Genomic DNA, 15,594 nt, shown 5'->3' with positions numbered 1-15,594 from the left:
ATTCTTAACTCATGTCCTCTTGTTTTAATCTTTCCTCCTCTTAACGGAAATAGTCTATCCACATCCACTCTGTCTATCCCTTTTATAATCTTAAATACTTCTATCAAATCCCCTCTCAACCTTCTACGTTTAAAACTGATCTTGTTAATATCTGCAGAGTCCAAAATACCATTAAAATCATCATATTGAGAAGTGTTCTGTTCCCCTGGTCCTCATTTGAAATCTATATTAATCCCTACCTTACTATGATCGTACCCTATACCTATGCCCCGTCTACATTCTAAAGTAAAATACTGGCCATCTATGCTGCCCCTATTCCAGGAGGACTTAATACATTTTGAATACTTCAGTGATGTCCCAGAATTTGGGAGGCAACAATTAAACAGTACAAGAAATAATAAAAACAACATTATAAGACTTTTTCCCGGCATAGTGTAACTTTCAAGTCAGGATGAAGGACTGCACGCCAGGTGGAGGGTGGATTTTCAAGATCTGTAGTCTGTGGTTCAGCAGCTCGTTGGATTCGTTGGATGTGGCTCCAACCCTTTTCTTTCGTTCATACAGCGGTGTCTGTAATCAAAAGTACACAGTAGGGGCCATCCCAGACAGGTTTTAGTTGTTTATCTTGCCAAGCTTTAACAAATACCCAATCACCAGGTTTAATAGAATGAATAGGATACTCCAGGGGTGAGTTTGAGCTAGTAAACCCTTCTGAGCTGCCAGTCTATGCCCAGTCTTTTACAAACCCCCTGGAGTACCCGAGAAGTAAAGTGTGTACCCCGATCCGAGTCAATGGTCTGGATCATCCCATACCGTGGAATCACAGAATCCAGTAGTACTCTGATAATGATGCTAGCATGATCATTCGGGGTCGGGAAAGCCTCAACCCATTGCGTGAAATGATCTACCATCACCAACAGGTACTTGTGAACATCTATCTTAGGTAACTCTGTGAAATGCACTTGTATCCATTGGAAAGGGCGTACAGCGATATCGCGACCGCTAGGCATTACCTGGCGCATGACTTTCTCATTAATTTTCTGACAAATTGGACACCCCTGAGTACTCTGCTTGGCTACAGTGTATACGCCCGAACAATGAAAGGAGCGTACAAAAGTGTCAACAAGTGCCTGGGCTCCCCAGTGTGTCTGTTGGTGGAGCTGGTCAAAAATTTGCTGTGCCAATGCTTTGTTCAGCACTTGGCGTCCTTCGGCTGTCCACCACAACCCATCACTAGTTCGACTCATCCCCTGATCCCTCATATAAACCTCCTCTTCTCGTGAAAAGATGGGAGTCTTTTTAAGCTCCTGTGGGATGGGGAGTAACAGCTGCATGTCCACTTTGGCAGTGAGCGCAGCCTGTTTAACAGCTGCATCTGCCTGTCTGTTGCCCTGTGCTTCAGGGCTGTCACTAGTTTGATGGCCCGTACATGAACCACAGCTATTTCTTCAGGTAACGTCAGAGCCTCCAAGGATTGGACAATTAGGTTCTCATGCATCAGTTTCTGTCCTTTTCCCATTATCATTCCCTGCTCCTTCCAGATTTTCCCAAAGGTGTGCACTACCCCAAAAGCGTATTTTGAATCTGTGTAGATTGTGCCCACCTTATTTTCCAGTCTTTGGAGAGCTCGATAGAGGGCATATAATTCGCAAGACTGGGCTGACCAGTGACCGGGAAGGCGACCGGCTTCAATAACTACCCCCTCTTTCCCATCCACTACACTATAGCGAGTGCCATCAATACAGCGGGAAGAGCCATCAATAAACCATCGTTCACTCTCCTGTAAAGGCTCATCACTTAAATCCTCTCTAATCTTAGTCTGCAGGTCTATCACCTCCAAGCATATATGCTCTAACTCATTGATGGTGTTGGCAGAGCTTGGAAGACTAAAAAGGCTGCTGGATTATGTTCTCTACTTGTAGTCAGAGTCAGATCATCCCTATCCATCAAGATCGCTTCGTATTTGAAAATTACACCATTAGCCATAACGATTCGGCAAGTGATATTAACTGTATTCAAAATGAATTTATTTTAAAAATAGCCAAGAGGGAATAAGACATGTCTTTGTCACTGCAGACGGCAACGAATTTAACGATTATTTAACGTCACTATTGTAATTTAAACATTAAATGCCTTGCACCACAGCCCACAGGAGCTGGCCTTATTTAAAACAATCTGTAAAAATCGGCACCGAAAACATTCAAAATATGTACTTATGAAGATTGCACACACAATCATTTAAGTACAGTCTAGTTTCTATTATATTCCACTTAGAATTCTACTACATGAATCCTGGAGCTTGTGGGGTCATTACTGAATCAAGAAATATTGGTGCCCTTCCAATCTCATTCTAACATGCCAATTTCTCCAGTCCTTAAGTCAAGATGTACTGAATAGCATCTGGTACAAGATCTGTGAGCTATTAATGATATTGTTATGCCTATGCACCCAATTGTTCTGAACTATGCCACTAATTAAATCATATTCCAGAACTAAATTACAGCGGCAATACAGAAAAATTGTGCTGAGGCATGAGTTTCACTCCAGAGGAAAATGCACCAGAGAAATCAATCATTAACTTATTGGATTCCCCAGAGGTTTCTTTATTCTCCAGAGGTGGGCGATCTTTAAGCTCACAGACCTTGACTGCTGAATGTGTACTAAATCTATTGAGAGGGCTCCATACCTCTAACTGCAACAGAGGAGCCTGGAGCCTCAGTTTCAAGTGAACAGCATACAATTCATTAGAGACACAACGTGCTTAAAGGGACATGCACACTCCCCCTTCAACTGGCTGATCCAGCCACTTTACACATCAGATCCTTTCTTTATCTCACATACACTTAAAGTTAAGATGTATAGAACTCACCCTATTTGCGCAAACATTTCTCCCTGCAAATGTTATAACATCACTCAACTCTCAGGTACTCCCTGTGCAAAATCACATTTGAATACAATTTATTTCATAAATTGGAATTAACTGGTAGTTAAATTCGCTCATTCTACAGTATGGATAAACGATCATTTATGACATTTAAATTTTAGCATGAATTTTAATCAATATTGGTCAGTGACTGAAGTGAGAAGTCGTGATTTATGAAATTATCTCTGGTCTCTACTCTCCCACTCCCGGCACTTCTTCCAACGTCCAGGAGCTGGCACACAGTCCCTACCTTTTCCTTGCTGCCCCTCCACAGCTCCCTTAAATGCCTGCTTTAAACTCTTAGCCTTTCCCTTCTGCTTATCCTCAGGTCTCTGTACAAAGGCTTTTTGTGCAATTTGTAGAAGCTGGGTTATTCCCTGCTCATGCCAATTCTCAGTTTTCTGTAATTTCCTACTGTCTGGGGCTGAATTTGTAACGAAACTCATTAATACTAATTGTTCCCCTGCTGGGAATTCTATATCCAGACCCCCATATTGCTGTATAGCCGTACGCAATCTATTAAAAAATGCCGAGGGGGTCTCCTCAGGTCCCTGAGGAACTTCGAATGCCTTTTTAAAGTTCTGTCCCTTCGGAACAGATTCCCTGATTCCTTTAATCAGATTAACCCTATACTCTTCCATTAATACCCGACCATCATTGGTATTTTTATCCCAATTAGGTCTAGCCAGGGGGAATTTAGCTTCTCCAGGTACCGCATCTGGTCCCCCTTGGTGATCCCGATCCCAGACTCTAATCCCTGCCTGGCGAATCATTCTACGCTCATCCAGGGTAAACAGAGTCCTAACTATAGCCGCTAATTCGTCCCATGTATATATATTCGGTCCCAACAATTGATCCAATTGTTCAGCGCATCCCTGGGGATCCTCTATCAGGGAAATCATTTCCCTCTTAAAATTACGCACCTCCGTACTGGTCAAGGGCACATTTACAAAACCGAGACCCCCTCCCACGGGAACCTCCCGTAGGGGTCTCATCCAGCTAACTTCTAGCTTATTATTTCTGAAATCCTGCTCTTCAGAAACTGACTCACATTGTCCTGCCCTTTCTTCCTGGAGGTTCTCACTCTGCCCAAAACTACCATTGCCTCTGTCTCTCGTCGACCTTGGAGGCAATCTAATACTTTGCGAACGGGTCATCATACCACCCCTATTCTCTTGAGGAAGGGAATGTAACACATCCCATCCTTGTGTTCCAGGTACAAGAGGTTCCTCATCTCTCTTGTCCTCACTTCTCTTTTCTTTCAGGACCAGTTCGTCAACCGATCCTCTGAGCCAGCAGGCAGCCTTTTCCCTGCTTTCAATGTTATCCCTTTGATTCTTATACAGCCAGATGTTCAGTTCCTGACACATCCAGTCATCCTCAGATCCGAGCCTCGGCCAATATACCGAGCTCCCTTTAATAGGGCTTTTAACCCATTCCAGACAACAGTACTTAATCATGATAAGTTTGTCTTTTCCCCGGGTTCTCCCCGAACCCCAGTCAGATAACATTACTCCTAACGGACTCTATTTGGTTATCTGATCATCCAATCCTTCACTAGGATTCTCTTTCTTACTGCCCATACCTCCCATACTGACAGGTATAAAAATTTCTCTTACCAGATCCAGTAGCTACTCTTATCGCACTTCCTTAGTGTTCTCCCGTCGTTTGTTCTCAATGCCTCTTCTCGGATATCACTCGCTTCTTCCACTGACTAGCCACCCGTCGTCCGTGAGTCCAGCTGAATCAGCTGGGGTGCACCTACCCCCGTCGTCGGGCACTCTGTCAGTGGAGGGAGTGTGATCCCGGACGAGCCCCCATTTGTTAGAAATAGAAGTACCTTAACAGAAATTGCTCGAGACAAAAATTGAGAACAAAGAACATTTATTTTACAACAATGCAAAGTTGGGTGCTTCCCCTTACCCTGGGAATACACACACACTTTTATATAGTGAATTTCAGTATCAGAATACCCTCCCCCTTACATTCTTCTGCCCCCGGATGGGTTTGGCATAGGCAATCCTTCCTGCCTACGTGCAGTTTCAGTGGACTTGGAGGACCAGGGGGTATCCTGTCGGTGTCTTCTCATGTCATTATCCTCATTGTCCTTATTCACAACCTTGCCCTTGTCCCCATTCACACCTTTCCAAACTCTCAGAGCTACAGTCCATTCGTATGCAGAGTTCGCTAATCCTGTCTAGGGTTTACTAATTAAATATGCATAACTTGATAAATCTGTGTATGGCTTACTAATTATATATGTAGAACTTGGTACTTCTGTCTAGGGCTAGGAGACCCTTATCTCATCCAGACTATCTCAACTTCCTACATTCTATTATTTCTTACCTCTCCTTATCTTATTCATACGGTGGGCTCACTGATCCTGTCGGAAAGACTAGAAGATTCTTATCTTACAGAGGCTGACTCTACTTCCTACATTCTAATTTCCATGCTTAGCCTGTTCATACTGGTTTAATCCATCACTCCATGTGTCTGTACTAGTTTCCCCATCTTTCATATTTTTATGTCAAGTTTACTCATCTCTCACAGTTTTATAAAAGGGGCAATGAGTCAGCATACAGGAAGGAGATTTAAAAAATTAGCTTATGATCAGCAACCTCACATTCATTGTCACCAAAACCAAGTTGTTGATTGTGGACTTTGGGAAAGGAAAAACAGAGATGTATATCGAGTAATTATTAAGGTATCAGAGATGGGAAAGGTGAGCAAATTTAATTCCTAGGAGTCACTATCTGGGAGGACCTTTCCTGGACCCAACACACTTAACAGCATCATGAAAAATGCACACCAACACCTCTACTTTCTCAGGAGTTTGCAGAGGTTAATTGTGACCTTGGCAAACCTACAGACATTAGTCGAAAGTGTGCTGACTGGTTGCATCACAGTCTGGTATGACGGCACCAATACCTCTGAACAGAAAGCACTTCAAAATCTAGTGGACCCCGCCAAGGATATCACAAGCAAAACTCTCCCCACAATCAAGAAAATCTATATAAAATTCTGCCATCGAAGAGCAGCAGCAATTATCAAGGATCCACTCCACCCACCACTACTGCCATCAAGAAAGCAGTATCATAAGACTGGCACCACTAGGTTCAGGAATAGCTGTTACCCCCTCCATCATCAGACTCCCAAACAGACTCAATCACTCATTTAAGAACTCTTACTATGACAAAATAAGATGTGTTTTATATTGTATATAGTTATGATTTTGGGATATAAATGTGGCAAGTTTTTTTAGTGTAGGTCATATACAAACATTTCAAACAGATCTCATTTGCTCAAGCTGGATAGGCCAGAATCTACTAAAAAGGTCATCTTGTCACTGTGGGGTCCTATGCTTAAATTTACCAATGGTTCTCCGTGCAGCCCCACGGTGTGTATTGACTGAGAACCGTGACCCCCCCCCCCCCTATTCATAATCTGCTTCCATCTGTCGGACTCTGGCTTTACCCTACCCTTAATTTAGTCTATGTGTTGTCTGAGTCCAGCATGTTCGTTAAATGAAGTGATAGGAGAAGGTATTCAGTTCAACAATCAGTTTATTACAAGCACAAGAATAAAGCTTCAGTCATTAGTTCATAGGTCACCTTCCCCAAGACTGACCTCTACTGTCCAGTCTCTACAGTTTATATAGCTCAACCTTATCATGCAGATCAAAAGTTGGCTTCCTTTGCTAGATTTCTTGCATAAGATTTATCACAAGTAATTTCCTGCTCTGCAGTTATCTGGGGTGTAGAGCTCCCATCTTAATCCTCAAGGCCAGAATATCCTGTTGTTTTGATCAGAAATCAGTTTATACCCCAGATATTTCTAATTATTTCTTTGTTCTCATCTGGCCATATTCTTCTGTTCTACTAAACACCTCCTTCTGTCTTAGCTTCTTACTGATTCCATTCTCTTTGTTTCTGACAGTCTCTGTCAGGATTCTTTTTGTTTGTGCTAATCAACACCTCCTTGCCTTAACATTCCTACTAAATTGTTTCATACATATCCTCTCTTTTGTATTTGGGGAGCAGACAATTCTAAACCTACTGTAATCAGCCAACTTTGCTACATACTGTGGCTGCCCCTTGCTTACATTACTCTTTCCCTTCACCATGAGGTAAATATTACATTGTTACATAGTACTGGATTCATGTATACAAACTGAGTAGTACATAAGCATATATTCTACATATTTTCTATGATTAATTAACCCCTATATTCCAACACATCAGTGCGTAAGATCGCAACTCTCTGGCTCGCATTGGCCATTCTCCATTAAAATGTCCCTCCTTTTTACAATGGTAGCAAACTAATGCTCCTGTTTCCCAATTCTTAACGGGATTACCACGAGGTCCCGGGAATGATCATCATGCCCGGAATTCCCCTCTACCCTTGCCCCTGTTCTGGTCTCTACTCTCCCACTCCCGGAGCTCCTCCCAATGTCCAGGAGCTGGCACACAGCCCCTGCCCTTTCCTTGCTGTACCTCCACGACTTCCTTGACTGCCTGCATCAAAATCTTAGCCTTTCCTTTCTGTTTATTGGGCATTCTCTCTTAAAATTATGCACCTCCGTACTAGTCAGGGGCACATTTATGAAACCGAGACCCCCCTCCCATGCGAACTTCCCGTAAAGGTCTCATCCAGTTACCTGTCTGAGGAGCCCCGCCGCGGAGAGAGAAGCCCGTTCCCTAAGGTCAGTGGAAGTCCCGATCTCGGGACTACAAAAATGGCTACGGAGCCAAGTAAAAACGCGCAACCGCGCATGAAAAAAAACACACTGACGGGAGGGGGGAAGAGCTGAGGAGTCGATCTCCACAGCTAAGAGAGACAGCTGCAACACAGCAACAGGTGCAGAACACGGAAAATAACGACAACAAGAAAGAAGAGGGTAAAAAGAAAACAAAGAAACAACAGATGGTCAACCCAGAGGAAGAAGAAGAAGAAGAACATAGAGAAATGGAAGATTGATAAAACACAAAGCTTACCAGATTCATGCAAAACAGCAATAATTACATTAATACCAAAGACAGGGAAAGATCCACTTGCACCAGCATCATATAGACCAATATCTTTACTTAACACAGATTATAAGATAATGGCTAAACTATTAGCAAACAGATTAGCCGACTATGTACCTAAAATAGTAAATCTCGACCAAACTGGATTTATTAAAAAAAGTCGAACAACAGACAATATTTGTAAATTTATTAACTTAATTCATGCAGTAGAAGGGAATAAAGCTCCAACAGTAGCGGTTGCTTTAGACACAGAGAAAGCCTTTGACAGGGTAGAATGGAATTATTTATTCAAAGTACTACAAAAATTCAGCCTACCAGAGAAATATATTAATTGGATTAAAGCATTATATAAGGGGCCATTGGCGAAAGTGACAGTAAATGGATATATATCAAAGCAATTTAACTTAAGCAGATCAACAAGGCAGGGATGCCCACTATCATCCTTATTGTTTGCGTTAGCTATAGAACCACTAGCAGAATTGATAAGAACAGAAAATAATATAAAAGGGATAAAAATATAAGACAAGCAATATAAAATCAGTTTATTTGCAGATGACATTATAGTATACTTAACAGAACCAGAAATATCAATAAAAGAATTACATAAGAAATTGAAGGAATATGGAGAAGTGTCGGGTTACAAGATTAACGCAAATAAAAGTGAAGCAATGCCAATGAATAATGCGAATTTCTCAAAATTTAAGAAAGAATCACCATTCAGATGGCAAATGCAAGCAATACGATACCTAGGTATACAAATAAATAAAAACCTCAGCCATCTATATAAACTCAATTATTATCCACTAATGAAAAAATTACAGGATGACTTAGAGCATTGGAAAGACTTACCACTAACACTAATAGGAAGGATAAACTGTATTAAAATGAACATTTTCCCAAGGATACAATACCTATTTCAGGCATTGCCAATACACTTGACAGAGAAATTCTTCAAGGAGTTAAAGAAAATAATAAGGATATTTTTATGGAAAGGGGGGAAACCGAGGATAGCACTAGATAAATTAACAGAATGGTATAAACAAGGAGGCTTATAACTGCCAAACTTTAAAAATTATTATAGAGCCGCACAATTAAGATACCTATCAGATTTTTATCAAACAAGGGAAAAGCCAGATTGGACTAGATTAGAACTAGATAAAATAGGAGAGAAGATACCTGAACATATACTACATAAATGGAATGAAAAATTGGTGCAATGTAGGAACTCACCAGTATTGCATCATCTGCTCAACATTTGGAAGTAGATTCATGTAGAAAGGAATAAAACAAATTACCAATGACCAAAACTAATACTGTCGCAAAATCAGCTAATCCCTTTTACAATAGATAACCTTTCCTTTAGAGAATGGGAGAAAAAAGGGAACAAAAGAATAGAAAATTGCTTTTCATGAAATAAATTACTATCCTTTGAACAAATGAAGGATAAATATAATATAACTCAAGATACAGTGTTGGCATACTACCAACTGAAATCCTACTTGAAGGACAAATTGGGAAGCAGTCTAAGGTTACCAGAGGGAAGTAATTTTGAATATGTGATTACAGATACAATGATAATCAAAAAATTTATAACAAATATGTATATTAAACTGCAAGAAAAGGAGAATGAGGAAACAAATGGTAAAACTAAACAAAAATGGGAACAAGATTTAAACATAAAGATAAAGAAGGAAACATGGGAGAAGTTATGCTCTGGAACTATGAGAAATACAATAAACACGAGGTTACGTATGATACAATATAACTGGATACACAGGCTATACATTACACCTCAAAAGTTAAATAAATGGGACCCAACAGTATCTGACAGATGTTTTTGTTGCAAAAAAGAAATGGGAACAACAATTCATGCAATCTGGACGTGTGAGAAGTGAAAAAATTTTGGGAAGATCTAAATCAGATATTAAATAAAATCACAGAAAGCTATATACGAAAAAACCCAGAGATCTTCCTCCTAAGTAACATAAAAAACAAAGAATTTGGACTTGATTTGGATGGTGCACAAAAAAAATTTGTTAGGATAGCCCTAGCCGTAGCAAAAAAATGTATTATGTCAGCCTGGAAATTAGAAGACAACTTGAGAATACAACAATGGTATATAGAAATGAATAAATGTATTCCATTAGAAAAAATAACATACAATTTAAGAAATAATATTACAATATTTGAACAAATATGGGAGCCATACATGAAACACAATAGAGAAAACCTACCGGGGACATCTACCACCTAAAATGACAGAAGGAGAAGGAAATGAAAAGAATTGACTCAGTGGAATTTCTTGTTTATTTTTATTGAGTGACAATTTGTTCAAACTGTGACAATGTTTAATGTATCTTAGATTCTGTACTTTAAATGAATGGGAGGGGAGGTAGGGAGGGTGGGATGGGAAGAGGGAGGGTGGGATGGGAAGAGGGAGGGGGGGGAGAAAACGACACTGTATATATTTGAAAAGAAAAATGTATGTATCTTGATCAATGTGGTTTATAGTGTGAAAAATAAAAAAATTTTTAAAAACTTCCACAGTTTGAGGAAGTTTGAGGACCAGGGAGAATCCTGTCAGTGTCCCATCATGTCATTGTCCTTATTCACACCTTCCCGACCCTCAGGGCTTACTAACTTCTTATATGCAGAACTTGCTAATTCTGTCTAAAAGGCTAGAAGACCCTTATCTTATTCAGACTAACTTTACCTCCTACATTCTATTATCTATCCTTATCCTATTCATACTGGCTTTATTCATTACACATATATCCATACTAGTTTTCTTCATCTTTCATATTTTCATATTAGTTTTACTCATCTCTCACAGGTTGTGAGTGCTTAGTTCAGCCTGGTCAAAGCCCTTGTGGTCCATACAAGAGGAGAGAACTGGCTGCCTCATGTTTCACTTGGAATAAGGGAAACAAAAAGGAACTCTACGTGGTGACCTGAAAGAAAGAAGTTATCATATGGAGAACCCGATGGGTCAAGTTTCTTCAGCAAGACACTGACATGGCTGATTAAAAGGAATCAGTTGTGGGTGTCCAGTGAACCACAAATCTCGCTCTGAAAACTGACAAGAACCTTCCGAAGTGGTAACCATTTACCTTTCAAGCACCAAAGCCTGGTGAAATTCATAAATGTTAAATTCTGTGCCCAGTATAAGAATTACCTGCAACCAGTCAACTTGGAGGAGTGAGAAGTGAGAATGGACTGTGAACCAAAGAACTTTTCTGAATTTACACACATATTACATACACATGTGCTTAGAATTGGAAGGGGGTTAAGTTAGGTTAAGTAAGTTGATAATGATAAGTTAGAGTTTGATCCTGTTTTCATGTTTAAAGATAATTAAAAGCAACTTTTGTTTAAGTAACGATTTGTCTTGGTGAATATCCATTGCTGCTGGGTTTTGAAGTCCTCTGGGCCTATAACATGGCGCAAGAGAACAAGGCGTATCAGGGAGTTCAAACAGTGTGGCTGTTTACGCGCATAATAATGTCAACAATATTTTTTTGGACTGAAGAATGAATGAGTGTATTCTTTGAATGGGTTGTGTCACATATATCTGGCAGTCCCTCTTTCCCTTCCCCTTATCTGCAGCTTAAAACATTTTAGTTTCCCGATTTTGCTTGATTCTAATGAAAGGCCATTGAGTGAAACATGAACTGTTTTTCTGCCTGAGCTGATGAGCTGTGTGCAAGCTGAGGGAAAGCCTGCAATGGCATTGTGATGTCATCCTGATGCTCATGATCCATGTGGTCAGTTCTGAGCTGCAGCCTCACTGTTTCAGTGACCCGAGTTCAATCCAGACCTTCACTGCTTGCCTGTGGGGAATCTACACACTCTTCCTATGATCACATGGATTTCCTCCAAAGGCGAACCGCTTGGGAGACAAAATGGGCCCCGGAAAGTTGTACCTGATGTGTATATGAGCAATTGAATCCAGATAGAGGGAAGTAGTTAATCCAGTGGTTCTCAACTCACATAAATCACATGGTGAGTTATACATTTGCAGGAACCAGAGAGGAAAGGTATATTCAATACAGTAATAACTACGGCTGCCTTTTCTGAATTTCTGTCTGGAAGGTACAAGATGGTTATAAATTCCTTTGGCAGGATATGAGATGGGGAAAATTTACAAATGAAAATTTGACACCAAATATCATGGCAAGATCGGACTGAATTATTCAATTCATAGAACTGGATGTGGAAGGGAAGGTGTTTAACTGCTCTCTTGGTGGGAAAACATTTCAAATATTGGTGTACTGGATAAGCACTGAGACACCTTTATACAGCAGAGGGAGGGTGATCTATAAAATCCACTGAGGGAAACCTTTTTATAACATGAGACAGCATTAGCCCATTCTTTCTCAGCAAGGAAAATCTGTACACATTTTGTGAGTGTGGTTGAAGCTTCAACTTAAAGTCTAACTGATGACATTCAACTATGGAAAATTTCTCAAGGTTGGCGTCATGGTCCTGCGGGTCATGGCCACAGATGGTGACATTGTCCAGATACGTGAATGTAGTTGTTAGGCCATTCTGGTCTACCATCCGGTCTGTCTCTTGCTGAAAGACCACGACGCCATTTGTTACACCAAGGGGAACCCTGAGGAATTGATACAAATGCCCGTTTGCTTTGAACGCCATGAAAGGGCGGTCTTCCATGTGGATCAGGAGCTGGTGATAAGCTGATCGGAGGTCAATACTGGAAAACACACTGTATTGGGCAATCTGATTCACCACATCCGCGATTCGTGGAAGAGAGTAAGCATCCAAGAGCGTTAAGTGGTTGACCGTTTGGTTGTAGTCAACCACTATCCACAGCTTCTCCCTGTTCTTCACCACTAACACCTGCGCCCTCCAGGGTCTTGCACTGGGCTTAATGATGCCCTCATCCAGCAATCTGCGCACCTCACTTTTAATAAATTTTCTGTCCCCAAAGCTGTATACCTGCTTCTAATGGCAATCGGTTTCCAGCCAGGGGTGAGGTTGGCGAAGTGTGTTGGAGGAGCGACCCAGAGGGTGGAGAGGTTGAAAGTGGAGCGTCATGGTGCGGAGACTGGCGTGGGCAGGAAGTCTCCGGGATAGAGTGGGGACCCCGTAGTGCAGTGACACTGACTGAAAATGACATTGGAAATCCAACCCCAACAACTCAGGTGCACATAATTGAGATAGGACCAGCAACTTAAACCCTGTAAATTTGATGCCCTGAACTTTCAAGGTCACCACACAATACTCCTTGATGCTCGTCGAGTGGGCTCTTGTGGCCAGCGAGATCTTCTGGTCTGTCGGGTGAACATCGTTGGTCTGGATGAATGAAACTCTCCGTTAAACTTGAATCAAACAGACAGTTAGTATATTGATTATTCATCTTGATGATTTCCATAGCGTTAGCTAGGGGGTGTGGCTGGTCCTGGTTTAATGTCACTGATGCAGCAACCGATACAGGGAGTGGGGCTACTGCCTGTGTTGGTGACTGTGGAGGCTGGGATAATGACGTCACTCGTCGCTGGGTGGACCGTCCGGTGGATCTTTACATTGCTGGAGTAGGGGCGGAGCATCGTGGGGACTCGGCATGGTGCGTGATACTCTTGCGCGGTGACGTCATCGGCGTGGGCGAGCCGTCGGCGGCAAGTTGTAGAGGCAGCAGTGTTCAGCCTGAGTCAGCGGTGAGCTGTGGAGGCTCCTGTTGGGCGGAGGGATCACATTGGGGATCAGCATCACAGCGGCGAGGGTGAAGCGTTGCGTCATAGCAGTGAGGGAGGGGCGTTGCGAAGGCTGCGCCTTCCACATGCGGTGCTTGCGTCGTGACGTCAACCGTTGCCGCACGATCAATTCCTTGCTCTCATTGGATGAGAGGTCTGAGGACAAGTGATTTGAACTTGGGGAAGGCGGCATGAGGCACTCTGCTTGGCGGCGGCCATTTTGGACTGGCAGATGGTGGCGAAGTAGCCATTCTTCCCGCACTTCTGGCATTGTGCCTTCCTTGCAGGGTACAGGGACCGACTCTGATCTCCCTCCCGCAGAAGTAGCACTTTGGGCCGCATCGGGTAGTGTGGTGGTGGTGGCGAGGCCACCAACGGGGTGTGGAGAAGCTGGGTTAAATGGAGGCGTTCTACTCACATCATAACGGGGGACCCAGTCCTGTGTATGGGCGTCCTTGCTTAGGACTGCAGCCTCCATCGCTTCAGTGATTTGAACAGTCTCTGTCAGGCTGTCTCCCCCATGCTCCACCAATCGTTGCCTCACTTCAATGGAACGGACCCCTGCCACATAAGCATCCCAGATACGGTCATTGGTGATCCCGGCCGCCGTCTTGTCGGTGCATGCACAAGCTCTACCCAGTAACCTCGGTGCCTGGAGATAGGGTCTGCAGGACTCACTGGGCTGCTGACATGTGCATGTGCTAGCATGTGCCTAGCATAGACCTTGTTCACAGACCGCTTGTAGAGTCCTTTCAGCATGTTCATGGCAGCCATGTAGGAGATCGTGACCTGGATGTTTTCATAGACCCTCGTGGACACCATTGACATCAGGAGTAGTAGCTTATCCATGTCTTCCTCCACGATGGGGTCTGATCACTGCATGTATGCCTCAAAGCACCTCACCCAGTGCCTGAAGTCACTCTGAGCAGTAGCTGACTGCGTATGATACTGAGGTGTTCTGGTCGCAGCATTCGCTCCACCTGTTGAAATTTTGCTAATAAAATTATAGCGCATCAAATGACTCAAAGACATTGACTCAAACCAAGGCTTTTATTAGCAAAAGACTAGGGTATATTACATTGAGGTCGACCAGTTCAGACTGACCTGGGTCTGGTTAGGAGCAGCCCTTTATGACCTGCCAGTAGGCGTGGCTTCGGCTCTCAGCCAATCACTACAACTATTATGTAAATATATACATTGGTGGTTGTATTCTGTACTATTACACCCATGGTGGACAGGTTCACTAGGTGGCCAGAAGTTTTACTGGTCACCACGGAGCACTGTGCCAGAGCCCTTATTGCAAGCTGAGTTGCATGTTTCAGCCAGCCAACCAACATCTCCTCAGACGGAGTGGGGGGCAGGGGTCGCAGTTAACATCCAGTCTATGGTCAGTCTGGCACAGCTACTTGGGACCCAGTTGCACCATACCACGGCCTACCATCTGCAGTTCAACAGCCTGGTAGAGCGTTTCCACTGACAACTGAAGTCAGCCCTTATGGCATGCCTCCAAGGCCCGGACTGGGTGGACGAGCTCCCATGGGTGCTTCTTGACATCCGCAAAGAAGACAGCCACATCTTTGGCAGAGTTGGTATATGGCTCCCCATTGACTGTTCCAGGCGAGTTTGCGCCAGTGGCCCATGGTACAGAGGAGGCACCCATGGCAGTGCTCACAAGACTCTGAGAGAAGGTAGGAACACTAGCTCCTGCCCCAACCTCATGCCACAGCCCAACACCTTCCTTTGTCCTCAAAGACCTCCGGGACTGGGAGTCTGTCTTCGTCTGCAGGGGCAGGCGCCAGGCTCCACTCTAGCCCGTACAAGCTAATCCATCAGAATGGAACCATGACATGATCAGCCATGAGAAGACCTTCCCCATTGATTGCCTCGAGCCAGCTCACCTACACGTGGAACAGCCTATGACTGTGCCACC

Source organism: Narcine bancroftii, chromosome 10 (assembly GCF_036971445.1).
Source record: "Narcine bancroftii isolate sNarBan1 chromosome 10, sNarBan1.hap1, whole genome shotgun sequence".
NCBI classification, from domain to species: Eukaryota; Metazoa; Chordata; class Chondrichthyes; order Torpediniformes; family Narcinidae; genus Narcine; species Narcine bancroftii.
The sequence above is the reverse complement of the archived record's forward strand: the minus strand, read 5'-3'. Positions refer to the sequence as shown.